At 42.6% G+C, this 24,652-nt stretch overlaps 2 long non-coding RNA genes across 4 annotated transcripts; both read left to right on the top strand.

Moving 5' to 3' along the window:
• The first annotated feature begins 2,113 nt into the window (after positions 1-2,113).
• LOC141629530 (uncharacterized) lies at positions 2,114-24,652 on the top strand. Of its 3 annotated transcripts, none has more exons than XR_012537306.1 (4): positions 2,114-2,349; positions 23,585-23,717; positions 24,276-24,370; positions 24,478-24,649. It is a non-coding gene; the product is annotated as an uncharacterized LOC141629530 (long non-coding RNA). The 3 variants fall into 3 exon arrangements; XR_012537307.1 differs by lacking the exon at positions 2,114-2,349 and having other exon boundaries at positions 23,110-23,717; positions 24,478-24,529; positions 24,604-24,652; XR_012537305.1 differs by lacking the exon at positions 2,114-2,349 and having other exon boundaries at positions 23,117-23,717.
• Positions 9,511-10,214, top strand: LOC141629526 (uncharacterized). Its single transcript, XR_012537304.1, has 3 exons — positions 9,511-9,658; positions 9,744-9,836; positions 9,924-10,214. It is a non-coding gene; the product is annotated as an uncharacterized LOC141629526 (long non-coding RNA).

Genomic DNA, 24,652 nt, shown 5'->3' with positions numbered 1-24,652 from the left:
TACCAACTATACTAAGGAGATCAGGAGTGATAAAGGAATTGAGAAACGGTAAAACATTTCCGAAGGGTGCATGAATCTGACAAGTTAGGAAACTAAGGAGTCGGTCCGTAAAGATAACGGTTGACATAAATAAGAGGTATTCGAGTTAAGAAGATATCTCGGGCAAGAAGAAGATACGTAAAATTTGGCATAAAAACAAGGTTCAACGAACGTTAAAGAGAAGGAAAGGAGAATAGAAGCGGCACAATGAAAGGGTTACCGCTTACCAAACACTCATCCAAGCTTATGATCGATATTATAAGGTTACACCACTAAGGTGCTCAACAAAGCCCCAAAAGTCTACCAAATTATAAGACTAACAAGGACTCCACAATGGTAGGTATTCCTCAACTCAATTGGTTCTAAGAGCCAAAATCAATTCACTACACAAATTCATTTGTTACCACCCATGTCCCAAAGTATCTCCTTTACAATTCTAGTCATTGAACTTCACTTACTATGTCATCCCCAAGTACCATAGTTTGTCTACTCCATCATCTCACCACTTAATACTTCTAATCTTCGATACCATAAATTGGAATCACATCCTTGAACTCACGAACTACATTGAACAACATTCCACCAAAATTCCCAAATCCAGATATGATTGATAAGGTCAACCACGTGTCCTCAAATTTCAAAAGGTCAACAAGGGCTACTCTATACTAGATTTGGTCAACTTAAAAGGTTTAACAAACTAACTAATTCCAAAGTACGATACCAAACCATTAAGCAACGTCAATGTCTTATTGTATTCCTTTCAAGGCCTACAAGGATTAGGGCTAACTATCATTCCTTTAATTCTCCATAAGAAACATCGAGACTCTCAAATGAAATAGCTCAGGTTCATTCCATCTTATGTGCTAAGGTAGTACCTCATGCTCAATCATCTATAACAAACAAGCTCTCAATAGATATAAATCCAAAGGTGTTCCTAAACTCACTAGGCTCTCATATCATGCACAACTAACAAGTCTAACCAAAGGATCCCAAGTTATATTCTCCTATACCACTCAAACCTTAACCAATCAATTTCTCAACTCGTTCACACCCTCCAAAGTTACATTCTCTCAAAACCGGGTTCTCTTGAACAAGGGGACTATCCTGTGGAATACAAGGTAGGTGTCCACATGGACTTTATTATAAGAAGAAAACGAACCTAAGATGAATCGGGAGAAAGAATTGAAAGGTAGTTACCAAGGCGAGGGAAGAGGAATTTGAAAGACGAAAAAACAACGAGATTGGAAAACTAAGGTAAGATTGCATTATCTACATCTATTGGAGAGCCAACTTGCAAAAGAGAAAATCAATTAGTACCTAACAATTAGCAATCACAAACAGACTACCACATAAAATCCTAAATCTACCCATCCTACCCATCTCTCAAGTTTATTATTTAAAGGTCAAGTGATTTTAAGTGGGGTGCACAAACGTGCGTCGGGAGCAATAAGCTCTGATACCAACTGTGACACCCTTAAAAACTAGCCTTAATTAATTACGTAAATTCTACAGAAAAACTGGTATGATATGTTTGTAAATGGTTCAACTAGATAAAACCTGCAATTTCAAAAAAAATTTCTTCCTAAACCATTCACAACCAATCCAACTCAAGAAGAGTGTCAAAAACCTTGCAAAAGCTGATAAACTAATTTACATACATGACTAAAGACGCGAAAATATAGTGATACAAACCAAAAATAGAAAAGGGAGACATATGTCCCTTCAAATTATATACAAAAACAAAAAGGTAAAAGGTTTACTAATAGAATAGCCAAAACTAGGTCCAAGCACTAGTAGAAAAATGACATTAGGCAAGTAGAAACGGCTACGGTTGCTGAAAATAACCGTAGCCTATTAGAAAAGGCAACGGTCATTAGTAACAACCGTAGCCAAATATATAGATAAAATACAAAAGGCTACGGTCCACCTTTATAGCCGAAGCCAAAACTACTATATACACACTAAAAACAACGGTTATTCAATAACCGTAGCTAATAATTAGCCATTGATAATAAAATAAGGGACACAAGGCCCACAACCAATTAATTTACCCCCTTTGAAAACATAATAATCGTATATGAAATCTGATATCCGATAAGGTTAAGGGCCACACAATCAGACTTTTTTCTATTCCCCTGCGATGACGAAGAACCTTCAAAGCGCTTGGATCCACCGTTTTCCGGTCATCTATTCCGCGTATTAATCACCTTCAATCGTCGGCCGCCTATTCTCATCTTTAATGCGCTCGAATTCCGTTGCCCGATATCGTCACCTACCTTTACCCGATATCGTCTTTTTCTCGTCTACCATGTATGTGTTTTTCTTTTCTTTTTTAAAATAAAAATCATTGCGATTCCTATTTTTCCCTTATTTGTTCTAATTTATCTTTGAATTCAGTTTTAAAATCATGTAGGGCTTAGGAATTTAGTTTTTTTAATCGTGTTAGAGATTAGGGTTAGGGTTTTTTAATCATCTAATCGATTAAAATAAAACATTATGTGTAGTGTAAGACTGCATTTTGAAGTGCGTGTTGATTTAAGCAGAATCATTTTAGTTCTCAAAGGGATTTGTGATTATTTATATAAATTACTCTGAATTATGGATAAGCATACCATTTCAATGAGGTTTGATAAGGGTAGTGCCATAGTAAGGTGGAAGATAAAGCAAAGGTATAGGTTGCATTTACTCACTACGAATCTAATCAATATACTACTCAGTACGAAATTAAATCAAAGTGTAAGACATTCTTATTGATTTGGGCTATAATGGTTATCAACACCGTTTTTATATTAGGATTTGAATAATACAGGATGTTCGAGCTGGCTACCGCTGTCCTAGTTAACTCTACTTTATTAGGCAGGTTGCGTCGTCTAAACCTTGTCTATTGTGAAACATAGCACCTTGCTTGTGACGGACACTATCCGTCACAAGCTTGTGACGGGTAATGTCCCTCTCACAATAAGGCAAGTGGGAGGGCAATTAGGGGAGAAATGGAGCACCCCATATATAATGCCACTTGCATATTGTGAGAGAGGCACTATCCGTTTTCAGCTTGTGACGGATAGTGCCCGTCTTCAATAGGATTTTGTGATTGTGAAATCCTCTTATGCTCATATTATGTTTCCAACCCCGGAAGTTAACTTCACACCCCACAATTACACCAATGCTGTTCCATATACTTATTAATTAATAGTGTAAGCTAATCAAGAAGAAGCAAGGAAAAAGCTTGGACCACAGGAGATCAGAGTTATGTGCCATACCGCCAGCTCGTATATTGACTCCAAGTTAAGGGCATAGGTGAATCCTCCTCTACCGTCTTTTTTTTCTTTTTCTTTTTCCAACATCTACTTTTCTACTATGCATTGCTTATACTATATTGACTCTATATTTTTAATAATCTGTGGACAGCGGGCCGCCCACGGGGGCGCTTGGTGAGAAGGTCGAAAAACAAGCGTTTGCATTTTGTATGGAGTCGCCACCAATTTTTATGGGAAATTGGAACCGTTCGAATACCTCGTGTCATGTCAAGACACAAAGTAGTGACATGAACACTAAGCAATCGTTACCCTTAGCATTCTATGTCTAGAATGACTCTCGTGGATGCCAATGAACACGGGTGCTCACGGAGATCTGGAGTAAGAGGTGAGGGTACGTATTAGGAAGCTCTTTTGATCGAACACCTAATCCCGCCCGCCTCGATAGCGGTCTCTACTAATGATTAGGGAAGTTATTCGTACTTGATATATCGTCGGCTATATGCATGCAATGCAACATCCAAGTTTTAATCCTAGCATGTGAGAATTAATACTAAGTCGGTTGACACATAATTAGCAAGCAATTGGGTCGAAGTAGGATTTAATGTTGATTTACATGTGAAAGCATACAAATGATAAAAGAAATATGATAAATTACAATAACAAAAATTACATTAATTACAACGGAATAGGCGATTTATGTCGAAAATACCTTCAAAACGGATAATTTGAGAAAGAAAGAACAAAGGAATTAAATAAACTAACGAACATGAATTAGCGTGATATTACGGTTAATAGTAGATTAATACGTAGACTAATTAAACTAAGTCAAGGCAGAAACGGAGTTCAGGGACAGAAGTCAGCCAGGAACAGGTGCAGCAGAGACTGCGTCCCTTGGAAAAGGCGCAGCAAACGCTGCGTCTGTTCCTTGGCTCAGTTCTGGCTGTGAAGCCGTAATTGCAAGCCGTTAATGTTAATTGGTAAATTTAATGATGGATTAGATAATAATTACTCGGATGAAAGTGATTAACAGGTTATTTAACATGTGAATGGGTCATAAAAACAGTAAAACATGAATAAGACGGAATTAATTACATGAACGAATGACATTAATGAATGAATCCTCTGTTGAAATAATTAACTAATCTAAGCATGATGATATATATGATGAATTAATGATGAGCATGATAACAAACAGATGAAAATATATCAAAGGCGAATTCCAGAAACTCAATATGAACAAATTGAATCTCTGAAACCCGGACTTGAATATTAATGACAAAAACCCGCAAATATGAATTATAAGGGATTTAAGTCGGATTTATGGATGAACTAAACATGTGAATGATGAATAAATAATGTACATGAATTATTATGATACTATGGTGTCAAATAATTACAGAACAAACGAATGAAAACAAAAACACGAACGAATTACAGAGGACGAAGGAAGAAGAAAGGAAGCGAGGAATGCGGCAGCCCCTCACGAAGAGGCGCAGCAGGAACTGCGCTCCTTCGAAGAGGCGCAGCAGTTGCTGCGTCCTTTCTCGACTGTTATCTACTGGAAATCCGCAAAACAGGTTTTAACAAAGGGTTTTAGAAATCGGTTTTAATCGGTATTTTCGACATAAATCTTACATTAATGATACAAAAAGTAAAATATAATAAATAAATAAGGATTATACACCCTCAGACTTACATGTTGACGAAATGAGATGAACAAAGATATCGACTAGTGAATGCTCGACGCGTATGCAAAGAGAGTGCCCTCGTAAGAGGAAAACGATTAATTAATTTAGATTGATTGAGTGTAGTTGGTCAAATTCGTCGGTCATGCAACGGAGAGGCTGGTACCCGGAAAGATCCGAGCTTACGTGGTCGGAAGTCCAAGCACGTAGGCGCCAATTAGTAAGAACGAAGTCTAGAATGCAAAGGGAGAAGAGAAGGGCGGACACTCGCGTGAGAAATATGAGGAGCGAAGGCGCTCCTATTTATACTAATCACGTGAAGGTTTAGGGTTTCGGAGACTCTTTGGTAGTGAATCTCGGAAAGATATGAAAAAGATACGTAAATCATGCAGAGAAGGGCCTGGGAAGAGGCGCAGCAGCCACTGCGTCTCTTGGAAGAGGCGCAGCACCTGCTGCGTCTATTCCCTGGAGGTTTCCTCCTGCTGAAGAAAGATTATTTGAGTTATGGTAGGACGGAAATAATCCGATCTTCCTTAATTTTTATCATGAATATTGCGGGATATTATTTGCCAAAAGATAAAATTTGTGAAATATGGAATAGAAATATCCGGAACATTCCAGAACATTCCGGCTCGGGATTTAACAGTTATCAGAAAATGGAGACGGTTTTTGACCCGGACTCGAATGTACTCTAATTCTCGCCAAAACGACCGTATCAGGACGTAGATGACAACTAAGAGGTCGACATTAATATTTGAGCAATCACTTGACGATAATCTTACGAACTGTCACAAATCGTTCCGCGTATCAAACATGCGGCCCAATCATCACCGGGTGGTTTGCGGGAGGTGCAGAAACGAGGTGTCTACAGAGCCCCCACTTTGACTGAGGCTTGGACAAGGCGAAAGTCAAAGTATAGCCATCAGGTCAATCGAAGATTACAACTCGACGACTATGGCGACGCGAGGCGCTCAAGGGGTCTGAGCCAAGGACCTGTCGTCGGGAACATTTTAGAGTCTGTCGACTATCGGGGAGGGTCGTTTAAAGTCCATTAGACTACGTAAGGAAGCTCGCCAGCCATAAGAAGAGACCATACCTGAGGCTTCTTTCTCGAGATGCTTTCGGAGATGCATAGGAGCTAAGGTTAAGCATAAGAGCTAAGGGTAAGACCTAAAAGATATATGAGGATTGTGCTAGGGTATGGGGCCCTAAAGGAAAGCATCGACGGGAAGGAGGCCAAATATAAGTTCAACTTAAGGGGTAAACCGAAGGTTGGGTACCTAAAGGTTTATGAACCTAAAAGGAACCGGGATCCTATGGTTAAAAAAAGTCCTAATTTCGGGTTTACGAACCTAAGAAAGAAGGCTTTGGGTTTGGGAACTTCTGGAGAACGACACCTTTGACTAACTCCGCGGGGAAACAAGAAATATTGAGAGCAGCAGGACGTTGGTAGAAACTGCTGGGGAATCCGCTTGCGTCGGTCTCAAGCGAACTCTGGCAAAACTTGAGGTTGAATCTGCTTGCGTCGGTCTCAAACAAACTCTTACTGGGGAATATACTGACGACTTTGGGGAATCTGCTTGTCTCTGTCCTCAAGCAAACTCTCGTTGGTTGATTATATTGACGACAAGGAACATCTTGATCGTCATGGGAGAAACTTCGAGTGAGCAGTACTGCAAAATACTACTGCGCTGGATAAAATGATATGAGCAATACTGCAAAATACTGTTGCGCTGGATAAAATGCGGGCCGGAACGAAAGAAAATCATCGAAACGGACCAAAAGAATACAGTAGCGTTGAAGAAGAGGCGCACCAAAGATGGGCCCACAAATAACGAACTCATAACGAATTTTTGAAAATCCGTATGGAGGGAACACAAGGAAGAGGCGCAGCAAGAGCTGCGTCTCTTGGAAGAGGCGCAGCACCTGCTGCGTCTTTTCCCCAATTTGTCTATCCCTGCGTAAAAACGCGAACTCAGAAGGATTGTGTTCATTATTTTGAAACACAAAATCTGCAATTTCTCTCTCAAATCTTCACCATTTCCGTCGAGGTTTGATCCAAAAGCTTGCATTAAATATGACTAATCGAGGTATGTGTTCCAATCTTGCATTAATCATCTACATTTGTTGAATTTTGAGCCGAAAATTCTAGGGTTTTCGACCCTTTTGATCGAAAATTTGGGGCTTTTCCCCCAAATGGATTTGCCATGCCAAATTGATGTTAGGAATGGATAGTAGGCAATGTTAGGAACATAACCATGTATTTACTTTGAATTTTCGTCGAGTTTTGAGCCCTTGAGTGAAATTTGAGACAGTTTTGACTAAACCCCAAATTGCTTCGAAAATATCCTTAGGATTGCCCATTGGCGATGAAATTTGACATTTGGAATCCTTGAGTGATGGGTAATCTTCCTACCATCTCGGAAATTTGGTTTGTAACAACTTTTTCAGGACACCTTTTAGGGCATAATCGCCGTTATAGCGAAATGCTGCCGAATTTTCGACTTGAGCTCGGAACTAGGCTTTGACTTGGACTTGACTTGACCCAATTTATCACATGAGTGATCGGGTTGGCGGGAATACGGCCAAGGATGGCCGGAAAAGGGCGTTTTTTAGGGCTTTGAGGGCTCAAAAACTCCTTAATCAAAGGCTTGTCGTCACGTGACGCGGCCTGAATTCACTTTAATGTTGCAGGTGATGATGCTTCTACTTCTGGGAGGACTCCCATGGAGATAGACGCCACTGCTGTTGAGGAGGCTTTAGAGCGGGCCTTCACGCTGCGATGATGGTCGCCGAGTTTCACGAGGAGGAGGCTGCCGAGGAGGAGGAGACCCCGAGACGAGCCAACGTAGGGCGAGGAGGTCGTCAGCTGAGGGGAGCTCCTGCGTGGGCCGAGACCTGGGCGAGTAGGCACCTGGTGTGGGCTGCAGAGGGTCACCTGTCCTACAGGACGGTGAAGAGCTTGGTAAATAGGAATTCACTACTCATTATCCATTCTCTTTCATTCTTTTTGTCCAAATTTCTTTCATATTTCATTCAAAACTAAAGATAGCTTTGTTTCAAATCATAATAGGAGGCCGGGAACATCAGGTCGTTCTCGGGTTACACGACAGCGATGGAGCACTACGAGCGGCTGTCGGCGGAGGAGAGGGCCATGATCGAGCGCGGAGCGTTCGGTCCTCCTGGTTGTGTCCTGGAGGGATATCGTGAAGAGGAAGTTGCGGGCCAACCTTAGCCTGGTCCGTGCTTTCTTGGATCGATTCTGGGATACGACTTCCACGTTTCACCTGCCTTTCGGTGAGGTGGGAGTCACTTTGGAGGACTACGGCATGATTTCTGGTCTGCCGTGTGGGACCGAGGAGATGGTGTGGCCGGAGGCGCCATGAGGGGGATTCGGGCCGAGGCGAGGAGGTTGATCGGTGGAACTTGTCGCCGAAGGTGTTGCGATCTTCGGGTTTGGTACCCAGTACCTACGTTCGAGACTACTTTGCGGGGAAGACCCGTGCGCCGGTGACGATCGATGGGAGGGAGACGGCTCCTCCTCCTTGTCTGGTGAGCGAGAGGGCTCGCTTTGTGGCCGTGGTGGTTTTTGTCTTTGATTTACCTCGGAGACAAGGGCGAGAGGCTGTCGACGAAGCTTCTTCCCTTTCTCTCTGACCTGAGTTCCCTAGGACGCTGGGACTGGGTCACTGCTGGTTTTGCGGTCCTCATCCGCTTTATGAGGGCCATGGTTCGTCCAGAGCTGATGGAGAAGGGGACTTCTCCAGGTGTTGTCGGACCTGGACTGCTGTTGGAGGTATGAACCTTCCTTTTAATAGCAAATTCCTTTCTTAATCAAATCGCGAAAGATCGTCATTGATTATTTACATTTTCTGAGCCTGGGTGTACTCCTACTTCCCGAGTCTTGCGCCGAAGAGGACGGAGCCCTTTGGAGAAGTCCTATCCCGTGGTGAGGGATTGGGTGATGTCTTGGGACGAAGAGCAAGCGTTCTTCGCACAATGTCTCACCGGCGGGACGTGAACGCCCTTCACCGAGCGGCGTGAGTATCCCACTCGTATTCATTTATATTTCTTATCCTTTGCCTTTAATTGATCGTAGGAATGATCTTTGCCTTGTCTTGTCGCATGGGTGCCCGGACTTGGGCGGAGTACGCTGGAGCGCCTCCTTTTTTCTTTGCCGAGGTCCTTCGACCTAGGAGCTCGAGTCCTTTCTTTGTTGTGGACGTCGATGGGTCCCGTGTGGTATCTGGGCGAGCGTTTGGCTCGTCAGTGCTCTCGGGGCGCGTTGACGGTTCCCGTTGACCCTCCGAGGACGATGTTCAAGGAGCCTTCTGAGGCTGAAAGGGAGGCGGACCTGGCTGGTGCCAGTGGCGACGACCTTCTTCTCGTTGGCGAGGACTACTCGGCGTTCCTTTACGGGAGGTTGGCGTATTGGCCAGTAGTAGTGAGTATCTTTTTACTTTTCCTTGATTTGAGAGTTGTGACGGAAGATCATCAATTAATGGGGGCTATTTGTTTTTGCAGGAGGTCGAGGCGGCGGGCATCGAGCCCCCAGTGTACCCCGAGACTCTTGAGTACACCGACGCGACCGGGAGGACGACGATCTCCGAGCTGCGTGACTTTGACGTAGCGGTGACGGATGCTGGCCTAGACGACTGGCAGCATCTGATTCGGAGGGTGAGCCTCCAGCTTATTTACCTTTCGTGTAAGAACACATTCGATTAAACTTGTTCAATTTGCTGAGAATTTCTTTGAAATGCAGGTCGCGCCGTCCCGGTTCGTGGCACTATGGAGGGTGGCCAACCGGCTGCGAGCTACTGCCATCGAGGCACTCGTCGGTGGTCGCGGTCGTCAGGTATGAACCTCATTTGATTTCTTTTGATTTTTGATTTTTGTTTTGTTTTGAATTGATTGACATGAGCCAATTTGTTGCTGTTTACAGGCTGGCCGCGAGCTGGAACGAGAGTTGGCCCAGGCTCGGGAGGAGACGGCTCGCTTGTTGAGGGAGCTCGAGTTTCGGGATGCCGAGAATGCCGTTCTTGCGGCGAGGGTTGCTGAGTTGGAGGGTGCCCAGCAGTAGTTTTGTGTAGCTTTGTACATTTTGACTTCTGTTTTGAACATTTTGGACTTTGTTTGGGGTGCAAGCCCCCAGTTTACTTGGACATTTGGACTTTGCTCGGGGCGCAAGCCCCCAGTTTGCTTGTACATTTGCTTCATTTGGTGTATATATGATGGCCTGAGTGCCTTTGCTGCTGGGTTGTGTTGTTTGTATCTGCAGGTTAGTTTTGAACAGGTTTGGTAGACAACGGTTTACGCCGTCATGCTGCCGAAATTTACATGGAAATTACACAAAACATACATTTTATGTATATGGCCTTAATTAGCGCAAAAGGACTCAAAAGAACGTAACATGCAAAAATTTTACCGGAAGTGACCGGACGGTAGGGAGGGTTACCCCCTAAAAAAAGAAAAAAAAAAAAGAAATCTATAAGTGTAGAAATGCAGAAATGAAATGTTGAAAGTCATTATAAATGAAAACAAAAGAAAATTATTTCCTAAAATGAAATTTATTTCCTAAAAATAAAATTGAATTTATTTACTAAAAATAATAAAAAAAGAATTAAGCGTGATGAAATGGCGAATGTGTCGATGTTGTCTCGAAATGCGCCCCTGCGAATTTAGGAAACCTGAAATATGGTAATCTTCCCGTATTTCCCAAAATACAACCTCGCAGGTATAGGAAATCATGCGGTTATAGAATTAGGAAAGATCCAACGCGGAAATCACAGAAGTGAGACTGGGGAAGAGGCGCAGCATGAGCTGCGTCCCTTTGACGAGGCGCAGCAGGTGCTGCGCCTGTTCCCAGGCTTGTCCGTTCTGACGGATTTTTGGAAACAGCAATTAGTATAAGTAGAAGCGTCGATGGAGTTTTAATTCACATACATCTTCCGTCCTTTCTTTCGTCTATTCACATAAAATTCCCAAAATAAATTTTCAAGAGAACATTATCACTATGAATACTTTGGAGATCCGCTTGAAGGAATGGACCAACGAATTCTCGAATATGGAAAAGCACGACATGGGTGCTTATAACTTTGGGTCTTTGTTGAGTTTGAAACTCATCAAAATTGTAAAACCATTCTTGGATGCTTGCCTTGACTATTGGGACCCGAATTATCATGTTTTCGCGTTCCCGGGAGGTGATATTTGCCCATTTCCTGAAGAGATAGCTGCTATTGGTGGATGGGATCCCGAACATCTTCCTGCCATACCTTCCACTTCCCAAGGGTATAAGAGCAAATTCAGGGACTTGCTTGGACTGGCCAGACTTGAGGTGGATCGCCTAGTTACCCCGAAGGGCGTGAAAATGTTGGACTTTATTGATCGATTCATCAACAGGGCCGACCCTACTGTCTCTCATGTTGCTAGAAGGAGAGCATTTGGCTTTTGTTTGTTGCATGTACATGTCTTCCAAGGGCATGTTGATGAAGACTTGAGAGGTGATCCTCGTCTTTTGTGCCTTATCGAGCAAATGGAGCTGCGCAGGAGCCCAGCTTGCTTATGTTTAGGGGAGATTATCTTGGGTTTGGATAATAGGAAATCCAACCGCGAGTTGCCATTTTTGGGGAGTCCCGTCATCCTACAGGTAAAGACACCTTTTCTTTTCTTCTTTTTTTTTGTTTTTTTTTTGTTTTTTTTTTGTCTTCTTTTTTGTTGTTTTTTTTTGTTTGGTGTCTAATACCTGCTTTTGGTAGGTTTGGCTCATGGAACGGCTCCGATTGATCGAGCCCCCCAGTTCATGCACTTTCCTATCATTCCCGCATGATTGCGATGAGGACGCGGTTGTACATGGTGGATTTCACTCGGGTCTGCGATTATTGGAAGAACAAGCTGAAGAGTGATGATGGCCCGTTGATTAGGTGGGTCGTACCGTGGTGGCACTTCAAGTCTGTCACAGGAGTGTCTTCTTTGGATCCCACTAGGTCTGTGCGTCTTCCGGGATTGGAGTTCATGGTATGCATCTTTCCGGAGAGATTGATGAGGCAAGTTGGGTTGAAGTAGACGATCCCGAGGCTAGACACCGTCCCGCAGACTGCTGTGGCGCTTACTACCGAGAGCCGAAGAGAGTGGGCTATCAAATGGGCCCAAAGAAACATGTGGTTCTTGAACTTCTCTGCCAATGCCTTATGGGTGTCAGATTCCTATCTGATGTGGAGAAAGGCTGCGACTTCGGAAGAGCGCGAGAAGCGAGGAAACGCGAACTCAGACTACAAGGTGCGCGAGGGAGAGAAAGAGAAGGAGAAGCATCGGCGAGGGAGAAGAAGAAGCCGGGCTTGGTCATTCGTCCTTCAAAGAAATCAAAGACTACTCTGTTGCGAGAGATGGTGGTTGGAAAGAATGGAAGAGTTAGGCCTCGAGAAAGACCGTTGGTGATTAGGTCGGAAGTGGTGCATGAGCGCCCAGCTCGAGGTCGTGACAAGAAGTATGAGAAGAGTGACAAGGGCAAAGGGAAGATGGATGAATAGCCCTAGTCTTTATTTATTATTTTATTATTATTATTGTTGTAATAAGAAGGAGGGATTTTTAGAATCCTAGCCTATTCTATTTTTATTATGTAACGTACTACTACTATTAGAAAATGAATGGAATAAAAAAGGTTGAATGGTTAAGAAACCATTGTGATTTTCTTTTATTATTCTTGTCGAATTTCAAATGCAATGCAAATGTCCTTCTATTCACATTTCAGATATAATGGGTTGAATCCTGTGAAGGATTGCCTACGTATTCACTTTTAAAAAAGCGAAATCAAACCCTTGCGCGTAGTTCGAGTAAATGTAAAAGAATATTTGTTCGAAGCAAGAGCTTGTAATGAACATAGAAAATAAGCATGAGCTTTTGCTTGTTCTCAAGGTGCGAATTTAGTTTATTTGATGATATGAGGACGACAAGTTTGTCAAAATGCAAGAGCATAGTAACACTTAGCTTATTTCAGCTTGGCCAGGGGCCGTGTATTTAGTGCCACAAGAGCGACACATGGGTTTACGCGAGGCGCGTGTTTGGTCCTATTCTAGGCATAGTATCGTTTCAGTTGGTCAAGGTTTGTGGGGTTTGAAAACTCGTTCCCATCTAGGTCTGTGATTCTAACCGCACCCCCTGGGAGTATGGATTTGACTAGATATGGTCCTGCCCAGTTAGGTTTGAATTTTCCCCTTGGGTCGACAGGTAGAAGAGCTCTAACCGATTTGAGTACTAAGTCTCCTTCTTTGATGTTTCTTGGCCTAACCCTTTTGTTGAAAGCTCGTTTGATACGTGCTTGATATGTTTGGACATTATGTAAGGCGCGTAGCCGACGTTCATCCAGGAGGATGAGTTCTTCATATCTATCCCTCTTCCAATCGGCTTCAGGGATTTGGCTTTCGAGTAGAATACGCAAGGATGGTATTTCTAGTTCGACGGGTTGTACGGCTTCCATGCCGTAGGTCAAATAGAAAGGAGTAGCCCCAGTGGGCGTCCTAACTGATGTACGGTACCCCCATAAAGCAAAAGGTATCTTACTTGGCCAATCTCTGTAGTTGTCAGTCATTTTCTTGAGAATTGTGACAACATTTTTGTTTGCCGCCTCTACCGCGCCGTTAGTCTGTGGTCTATAAGGCGAAGAGTGGTGATGCTTAATCTTGTATTTGGCTAGCAATTGCTCGGTTTCAGCTTGGAAGTGTGACCCATTATCACTAATGATCTCATGTGGGCAACCATATCGACAGATGATGTTGTTTTGTATGAACTTTGCCACATTCTTAGCCGTAAGACCAGTGTAGGAAGCCGCTTCTACCCATTTGGTAAGTAGTCAATCGCTACTAGAATGAAACAGTGACCTCTGTTCTACTGGGGTTATCTTTCCGATTATGTCAATTCCCCATGCAGAAAATGGCCAAGGAGATGTCATTGTATAGAGCAACGAAGGAGGGACATGTTGTACATTCCCGAAGATTTGACAATTGTGGCAATGTCTCACGTATTTGATGCAATCAGATTCCATTGTGGTCCAATAATACCCCAAACGTGTGATTTTCTTTGCCATCATGGGCCCACTCATGTGAGGACCGCATTCTCCGTCGTGGACTTCTTCCATCACCTTTCGTGCCTGTGAATGATCAAGGCAACGTAGGACTACACCAAGTGGTGTTCTTTTGTATAATTCTCCTTGCATGAGAATGTATTGGGAAGCTAATAGGCGTATAGCACGTTGTCCCCTCTTGTCCATATCCGGTGGATAGGTACCATTGAGCTTGAAATTTAAGATCGCTTGGAACCAGGGTTCCTGCGCGATTTCCTCTTCATTGGTGATTTGGTGGACATAAGCCGGTTCTGACCGTCATTCGATGCACAAAGGCATGTCCATCATGTGATCCGGCATATTTATCAAAGATGCAAGCTTCGCAAGAGCGTCTGCAAATTGATTTTCCTCTCGAGGTAGGTGTAAATAGGTTACGTGATCAAAGAATTGAGCCACTTGGTCTATCCTAGCCTGATAAGGTGCAAGGCTCTCACTTCGGATTTTCCAAGATCCTGTGACTTGGTTGATGATCAGTGATGAATCCCCATGTACTCGGAGGTTTTTGATTCCTAAGCTTACTGCCGCCTGTAGTCCGATGAGACAAGCTTCATATTCTGCAGCGTTGTTTGTCACCTCGAAGTCGAGTTTGACAGCAATCGGTGTATGCTCACCTTCAGGAGAAATGAGCAACACTCCTATTCTGAATCCTCTTAAGTTTGATGCTCCATCAAAGTATAGATCCCAGGAGTCTACATCTGTTTGAAGTATATCCTCGTCGGGAAATGACCAAGTATCTGTGGTTTGTGCGTCGTTGATGGGATTTTCTGCGAAGAATTCGGCGACGGCGCGACCTTTTATGACTTTCAGTGGCACATATTTGAGGTCGAATTCTGAGAGCATCAGAGTCCACCTTGCCAGACGTCCGTTGAGGACGGGTTTCTCGAAGAGGTATTTGACTGGATCCATTTTGGAGTATATTTTGACGGAATAGCTAAGCATGTAATGGCGTAGCTTCTTCGTTGCCCACACAAGAGCGAGGCATGTCTTTTCGAGCTGTGAGTATTTGCACTCATATTCCAAGAATTTCTTACTTAGGTAGTAAATAGCTCTTTCTTCGCTTCCTACAGTTTGAGCTAGCATGGCACCCATGGCAGTTTCAGTTACTGTGAGATATAAACCAAGAGGTTGATCTCGTTGTGGCGGCATGAGCACTGGTGGTTTAGCCAATATTTCCTTGATTCGGTCAAACGCTTTTTGGCAATCATCATCCCACATGGTGTGGTCTGTTTTCTTGAGTTTCTTGAAGATAGGCTCGCAAATCATCGTAAGTCTCGATATGAATCGACTTATGTATTGTACTTTTCCCAGGAATCCTCTCGACTTCTTTTTATGCGGGGTTGTGGCATTTCGATCAGAGCTTTAATTTTAGAAGGATCTATTTCTATTCCTCTTTGACTAACCACGTATCCCAGGAGTTTGCTAGACGTTACCCCGAACGTGCATTTCTGAGGATTGAGCCTCATGTTGTACTTCCGTAGCCTTGCGAAGAACTTGCGAAGGTTTGCAATGTGTCCCTCTCTTTCCTTGGATTTGACGATCATGTCATCTACATATACCTCAACTTCTTTGTGCATCATGTCATGTAAGAGAGTAGTTGCGGTGCGTTGGTATGTAGCTCCGGCGTTGATTAATCCAAACGGCATTGCGGTGCGTTGGTATGTAGCTCCGGCGTTGATTAATCCAAACGGCATTACCGTATAGCAATAGTTTCCCCACTGGGTGACGAATGCGGTCTTATGCATATCTTCCATGGCCATCTTTATTTGGTTATAACCCGCATATCCATCCATGAAGGATAGTAATGCGTGGTCTGCAGTATTGTCTACTAATATGTCGATGTGAGGTAGAGGAAAGTCATCTTTTGGACTTACTTTGTTTAAGTCCCTAAAGTCAACACAAACACGGATTCTCCCATCCTTTTTGGGTACGGGTACTATGTTAGCTACCCAGTCAGAGTACTCGGAAACTTTGATGAACCCGGCTTTGAATTGCTTGTCAACTTCTTCCTTAATCTTTAGAGCCCATTCTGTCCTCATTCGTCGAAGCTTCTGTTTCACAGCATTGAAACCTGGCTTAATCGGAATCCTATGTTCGGCGATATCCCTGTCGATCCCTGGCATGTCTTTGTAGGACCAAGCGAAAACGTCTTTGAATTCATTTAGGAGGTCTATGAAATCGGCCCTTTCGGTAGAGCTCAAGGTAGTCCCTATCCTAAGTTCTTGGGGTTCTAGTTCGGTTCCTACGTTGATGGGTTCGGTATCCTCTATTACTGGTCCCCCTTCCCCTTCCTGTAGTATTTCTTTGGCTATGTAGGGAGGTATTTCGGTCAAGTCTGGGTCTTGGTCATCCTCAGTATCATCATAAACAGAATTGCACTCGAAAGAACACAGAGAGTAAGCAGAACCTGATTTATTCATATTAAAATTTGAGTAAAGTTGAAACAAAGAAGCCAACTGATCCATGGTCAGTGGCGGCAAAGGGACAGTGGTTGGGGCATTTCCCGAACTACTGTGACTACTCGAGGCTACGCTAGGAGAAACGAAGGGAGTGGGGATGACAACAGGAGTAGACTCTCTAATGACTTCTCTAGACTCCGACTCTGACTCCGACTCCGACTCGAACTCGTCGTCTTCTGGTTCTCCTTTGAACATCTCTCCTTCTCCAGTGGTGAGCTTGAAGAGCCTTCCTTGGTTGTTGGTCCATTTGATTGACTTTCTCCATCCTTTCGCTTTGCTTTGTGTCGGTTTCGTGATCAATGCGGTAGGGTTGAAGCGATCGTCCTGAAGTATCATAGTGATGATCTCATCCTGCGCGGCCCTAATGAATCGGTCCTCTCCAAACAAAAGACTAACAGCTTGTTCGTCTAAGCAAGGTGCTTGACGGGTTTTGACGGTAGGAACCGTTACTGGAGGAATGAAGTAGCAATCGTGAAAGATCTCGATTTCGGCTAGCTTCCTCTCAAGGTAATGCCAAGGTTCGGGAAATCCATGAAAGAGTTCCGAACTTCCTTCTTGCACGAAGTACCCATTTAGAGTGGGGAGATATGGTCTCATTTGGACTCCCACGTGCTTGCGATTTTGGACTTGAGCGAGCATTTCGAGAACTTCCTCTTTTGTGGGTTTGTACCCTAGTCCGAGTGGTATCCTTGTTGAGTTGCCTTTTTTGTGTGGTGCGAAGGTATTCTTCCGAATTGGGTTCAAAGGCATTCCAGGGAAATATCCCTGGGACTTGAGTATGTGGTTGACCACTAAGTTGGAGTAGGGATTGTAGTATAAAGGTGCCAACTCACTTTCTATGACATTTACGCTTTGGAAGCCCCCAAGTTCGTATATGGGATCCACAAGGACTTGATTGTTTGATTGTTTCTCGATTATTGCCTTGATGGGTGACGAAGTGATCGTCACTACTTTGCCATTTAGTGGGATCTTGATCTTTTGGTGCAGGGTGGATGTCACTGCTTTGGAAGCATGAATCCAAGGCCTTCCCAGAAGTATATTGAATGAAGCTTCGATGTCCACTATTTGGAAGTTAACTTTTCGTTCGATTGGTCCTGTAGCTATGGTTAGGCTAGCAAGTCCAACCACTTTTCATCATGTACCGTCATATGCACGTACACCTTGATTGGTGGGAGTCCAATCCGACTCTTTCATGCCTAGCTTGTATGCCGTTTTGAGGGGTATAACGTTGACCGCGGAGCCATCATCTACCAAGGTCATTGGCACATTCTTCTTTAGGCAAATGACAGTGATGTATAGAGCAAGGTTGTGACTAGCGCCAAAAGGTGGCAAGTCTTCGTCTGAGAAAGTAATAGGATTACTTAGCTTCGGTGATTCTTGGAAGACCAAGTTGACTACATCTTCAGGAGTGAAGTTATGTGCTACACTTAGCTTGGCCAAAGCTTGCAGTAAAGCTTGGCGATGTGGGAATGAGCTTGCTATTAATTGCCAGACTGAAAGATCAGCCTTGGTCTTTTGTAATTGCTTGAGCAATTGATCAGTGGGGTCATCTTCGTTGTCATTTGGTGTGATGACGTTGGTTGGACCGTTTTGAGTAGCATTTTGATATGGGCGACCCGAACGAGTTAGGTGATCCACATCTTGGTCTTTGCCATTTTGGACTATTTCCTTGACTACGGAGTTTTCAATGAGATACTCGTCTTCATCATTATCCGCCCAAACCCCATTGATTGCAGCTAGTTCCCTCATTCTCATGATGTCGCTTTCTAGTCGTATGATTTGATCAACTAGTTTATCAACCACGGTAATTACCTCTTGCATAGTGGCATCTTGGGAGAAGGTTAGTGGCGCATATCCTTCGGGTATTGTGTTGGGATTGCGTAAGATTGTCACCATGCTCTCTAGCTCCCAAACTTGTCTATCTACACTCCTCGCCCATGTGATGAAGTCGGAAATGGTAGGGGAGATAGTAGAGTAGAACCCCTCTTTCTCAATTGCATGAATTTCATTTTCGGTGGGAGAAATGAGGTGTGAGCAATCTAAGGTAGATTCATCATTTGTAATCACTAGAACTCCAAGAGGATTCTGAGTGTTGTTGGGTTTACCTCCTGGTGGTATTGGGAGTCGACCATCTTCAATCATATCCTGAAGCACATGTTTCAACTTGTAACATTTTTCTGTGTCGTGCCCCTTGCCCCTATGGTACTCACAGTACGAATTTTCATCCCAGAACTTGGATTTCTTTTCGGGTTCGGGAGTAGGTCCAATGGGTTGGAGTTTACCTTGTTTCATTAGCCTTTTTAGAGCGTTGGAGTAAGTATCCCCAAGGTTTGTGAACTTCCTTGGTGGGCTAGTTTTCTTGGATGGCTCGAGAAGGTTAACCTCATCGGTCTTGCTAGTAGAGCTGTATGAACGACTTGTGGATCCTTGATATCCTCTACCTACCGTTTTGGACAAGAGTCCTTTACGGATGTCATCTTCAATTCGTGTCCCTAGTACAGTTAAGTCTTTGAAGCTTTTGATGTTTTGATATCTCAAATGATTGGCATATATGGGTTTGAGATTATCCACAAACTTTTCCACAAGAGTGGCCTCATCCGGGCGTTCGACTAGTTGAGTGCTAGTCTTCCTCCACCTACTTAGGAAGTCGGTGAATCCTTCTTTGTCATTTTGGGTAAGAACCTCTAGAGTACGCATGTTGACTTGGATCTCGGCATTATCCGCATATTGTTTAGAGAACTCGATTGCGGCGTCCTCCCAAGTAGCGACCTTCTTATGATCCAAAGTGTAGAACCATTGCTTCGGGATGGTGTCAAGAGATGAAGGAAAGATCCTTAAGAACATCTCGGGTTTGATGCCTTTGATAGACATGTAATCCTTGAAGGCACGGATGTGGTTCAAAGGGTTCTCGTGCCCCTTGAATTTAGGGATATCCGTCATGCTAAAGTTAGTTGGTAATTTGGAATTGACGGCTTCATACTTGCGATTGTTCTCCATGTAAATGTCATTCCCCTTAAGGTACATCAATTGTTCCTCCAGATGTTGGAGTCTTTTCTCCGCTATAGTCATCCCCGTGAGAGGATTTTCATCTTTAGACTCGTCATCAGAAAAAACGTACTTCACTTTTAGGGGAAGGCAACCTTCCCTCTACCTCAAAGATACGACCTTCGATAAGTTCAAGGCGGTCATAGGTTTGTTCTTGAGTGATTTGCATTTGGGCTAGCGCGGCTAGGATTCGATCACTATTCTCTTGAAGTTGCTGAAGATTTGTTTCATCACTTGATCCGGGCATCTTGGAAACTGGATAAGAGATCGGCGACGAATCAAAACACGATCGACCATTCTATCACACTTGCTAAAAAAGGAAAAGTTTTGACTCGTGAAGTGGGTGTGTGCCACTTGTAAGTTTTGAAGAAAGACAAGGTCTTTGAAAATGTGTGTCCTAATCAACTGTAGTGTAGTTGTAGGAGTGGACTCGAAGTGAGGTTTTGAAATGGGCTTACGGCCCGAATTTTGACGCGACGGACGGAGTTTTGACCGGATTTTTGCGCTAATTAAAGGCCCTATTTCGAAATTCTTGTTTTTAAAAAAAGGATTTTGATTTTTTGAAAATTCGTCATGGTTCTATTTAGAAATGGCGATCACGTAGGGTTTGCACATTTATACAAGCATTATAACGGGATGCTGAGTGCATTTAAAAGGGTTTTGGTTTAAAGGGTGGGTTGCCATACCGAACAATCAAACCCGAAGTCTGTGGAGAGGCTCGTGCCAAACAAGAGTAAGGCCGATTCCTAGTCCATTTCCTCAAGTAGTGAAGGCCCTTGATACAAACAAGAGTAAGCATCATGGTATGGATGACGTCAATCGCTATCCATCCTTAGGCCCAAATAAGAATTAGGACCGTTTAGACGGGACGATTGGTCGAATGGGTTGGGTTGGGCCTAGGAAGGCTGAATAAACGATCTAGGAAGACCGAGTTATGAAAACCGACAATTGTCTTGTACAAACTATTCCCTAACCTTGTTCGAGTTTCACCCTAGCTACACGTAAGTGTATTCCCCAGCGGAGTCGCCAAACGGTGGACAGCGGGCCGCCCACGGGGGCGCTTGGTGGGAAGGTCGAAAAACAAGCGTTTGAATTTTGTATGGAGTCGCCACCAATTTTTATGGGAAATTGGAACCGTTCGAATACCTCGTGTCATGTCAAGACACAAAGTAGTGACATGAACACTAAGCAATCGTTACCCTTAGCATTCTATGTCTAGAATGACTCTCGTGGATGCCAATGAACACGGGTGCTCACGGAGATCTGGAGTAAGAGGTGAGAGTACGTATTAGGAAGCTCTTTTGATCGAACACCTAATCCCGCCCGCCTCGATAGCGGCCTCTACTAATGATTAGGGAAGTTATTCGTACTTGATATATCGTCGGCTATATGCATGCAATGCAACATCCAAGTTTTAATCCTAGCATGTGAGAATTAATACTAAGTCGGTTGACACATAATTAGCAAGCAATTGGGTCGAAGTAGGATTTAATGTTGTTTTACATGTGAAAGCATACAAATGATAAAAGAAATATGATAAATTACAATAACAAAAATTACATTAATTACAACGGAATAGGCGATTTATGTCGAAAATACCTTCAAAACGGATAATTTGAGAAAGAAAGAACAAAGGAATTAAATAAACTAACGAACAAGAATTAGCGTGATATTACGGTTAATAGTAGATTAATACGTAGACTAATTAAACTAAGTCAAGGCAGAAACGGAGTTCAGGGACAGAAGTCAGCCAGGAACAGGCGCAGCAGAGACTGCGTCCCTTGGAAAAGGCGCAGCAAACGCTGCGTCTGTTCCTTGGCTCAGTTCTGGCTGTGAAGCCGTAATTGCAAGCCGTTAATGTTAATTGGTAAATTTAATGATGGATTAGATAATAATTACTCGGATGAAAGTGATTAACAGGTTATTTAACATGTGAATGGGTCATAAAAACAGTAAAACATGAATAAGACGGAATTAATTACATGAACGAATGACATTAATGAATGAATCCTCTGTTGAAATAATTAACTAATCTAAGCATGATGATATATATGATGAATTAATGATGAGCATGATAACAAACAGATGAAAATATATCAAAGGCGAATTCCAGAAACTCAATATGAACAAATTGAATCTCTGAAACCCGGACTTGAATATTAATGACAAAAACCCGCAAATATGAATTATAAGGGATTTAAGTCGGATTTATGGATGAACTAAACATGTGAATGATGAATAAATAATGTACATGAATTATTATGATACTATGGTGTCAAATAATTACAGAACAAACGAATGAAAACAAAAACACGAACGAATTACAGAGGACGAAGGAAGAAGAAAGGAAGCAGGAACTGCGGCAGCCTCACGAAGAGGCGCAGCAGGAACTGCGCTCCTTCGAAGAGGCGCAGCAGTTGCTGCGTCCTTTCTCGACTGTTATCTACTGGAAATCCGCAAAACAGGTTTTAACAAAGGGTTTTAGAAATCGGTTTTAATCGGTATTTTCGACATAAATCTTACATTAATGATACAAAAAGTAAAATATAATAAATAAATAAGGATTATACACCCTCAGACTTACATGTTGACGAAACGAGATGAACAAAGATATCGACTAGTGAATGCTCGACGCGTATGCAAAGAGAGTGCCCTCGTAAGAGGAAAACGATTAATTAATTTAGATTGATTGAGTGTAGTTGGTCAAATTCGTCGGTCATGCAACGGAGAGGCTGGTACCCGGAAAGATCCGAGCTTACGTGGTCGGAAGTCCAAGCACGTAGGCGCCAATTAGTAAGAACGAAGTCTAGAATGCAAAGGGAGAAGAGAAGGGCGGACACTCGCGTGAGAAATATGAGGAGCGAAGGCGCTCCTATTTATACTAATCACGTGAAGGTTTAGGGTTTCGGAGACTCTTTGGTAGTGAATCTCGGAAAGATATGAAAAAGATACGTAAATCATGCGAGAGAAGGGCTGGGAAGAGCGCGCAGCAGCCCACTGCGTCTCTTGGAAGAGGCGCGACACTTTTCTTGCGTCTATTCCCGGGAGGTTTCCTCCCGAAGAAAGATTTCCGTGTTTGAGTTATGGTAGGACGGAAATAATCCGATCTTCCTTAATTTTTATCATGAATATTGCGGGATATTATTTGCCAAAAGATAAAATTTGTGAAATATGGAATAGAAATATCCGGAACATTCCAGAACATTCCGACTCGGGATTTAACAGTTATCAGAAAATGGAGACGGTTTTTGACCCGGACTCCGAATGTACTCTAATTACTGCCAAAACGACCGTATCAGGACGTAGATGACAACTAAGAGGTCGACATTAATATTTGAGCAATCACTTGACGATAATCTTACGAACTGTCACAAATCGTTCCGCGTATCAAACATGCGGCCCAATCATCACCGGGTGGTTTGCGGGAGGTGCAGAAACGAGGTGTCTACATAATCATATCCCAACTTTCGATGCTACTTCCTTGATGACTTGTATGGACATTAGTACACTATTGTGCACAACACGGATACTATTGAAACTGTATTTGAGAGGTACTCTACTGATGTGTTTAGACTAGTAGTGGGTATACTTTTCAAAAGCTCACACTGCACAAAATTATTATTTGTGCTCTTTTATGATTGATTCGGATCAACGGTCGACGGATTTAATCCCCTTATTGGCATTTCTTCATTGATTCACATATTTACAATTTGTCTTAACTTCGGCTTGTTATAGGACTCACCGGTCCATTAACTTCTAGCTTGTGTGAACCGTTTGCGAGCTTAGTTTTGTGTTATTTGAATTCATAGTGAGGTATTTTGGCATGCTTTTAGCGTCACTTTATTACCAGGTGTTGAGAATGTAGCGTGCTTCATTGACGACCCATTTATCGATAGGTTCTTACTTCATTTCTGCCCGGACGAGCAATCTCTTAAGTGCATGTACTTTTGAATTGATGCTACTAAATATAATTTGTTGCATTTGCAGATACGTTTTCCCACATAAATTAAGCCAACAAAGAGATGATACATGGACAATAAATCCATACTAATGATTCTTTCCAGTGAGAATTAAGCATAATGTTTACTCCATTCAGATATAATCTGGACTGATACTTCAGGTACTAAATTTTTCTTGTTACTTCTTTTGGTTAATTCATTTCCCACAACTTACTTCCACATGCTTGATCTGAGTCCATTATGATAAAAATTTAGATTTTATTTCTTGTCTTTTGTTAAATGTTATGAGGTCTTTAACTTTCAAGTGTTGAGTTGAGAAAGTATATGTTGTAAGAACAAGAAGCCGTAATTTAGGTTGTATGCAATGGAAGTAAGCTTTAGAGGCAGCATTTAGAGTTCTTATTCTATTAGTCATTACAAAGAAACTTATGCTATAAGTTTACACTGCAAAACGCAATGGAAGATCATATAGAAATAATATATCTTAACCTAGTTAAATCATATATTTAATTTATATTCTACCCTAGTAATTAATGTCTTTTAAGTTGTGTTCTTTTCTCGCGCCTCCTTTGGATAGTCGATTACGGATGCCTTTACCTTCATTCAACTTGTTAACTCGTTGAAGTATGTGGATTTTTTTTGTCGGCTGATAGTTTATCACAAAGTTTATTTGTGTGCGGTTTGTATCCTACTGACGTTAGGACCTAGTGAATTTGCAGCATAATGTTAATATACTTGGAGGATTCTGGCTAATTAGGTTGGATTGGTCCGAGACTACATTCATACTTATCTCGGCTACTACTGCCTTCATAATGTATGTGTGTTCTTCGTTATTTGTTGTTTTATTTGTGCCTACAAACTCCAAACTATGTTACTGAATTTTTATTGTTGTACATTTAATTTGTTTACACATTATTCTAGGCTATCAACTCGCGGGTAGTGATAGGATCATGAGGCAATAGAATTGGTCTAGGTGAGTAATTACGAATAAATTCATGTCGTCCTATTTCTATCAAGTAATGAAACTATATACACTCACAAATGAAGTCGGTATCTTTAATTTGTTAATGTTGCAGTCTTGCAGACGAGTCTTTTG

Source organism: Silene latifolia, chromosome 2, assembly GCF_048544455.1.
Source record: "Silene latifolia isolate original U9 population chromosome 2, ASM4854445v1, whole genome shotgun sequence".
Classification (NCBI taxonomy): domain Eukaryota; kingdom Viridiplantae; phylum Streptophyta; class Magnoliopsida; order Caryophyllales; family Caryophyllaceae; genus Silene; species Silene latifolia.
This window is presented reverse-complemented; position numbering and strand designations above follow the sequence as displayed.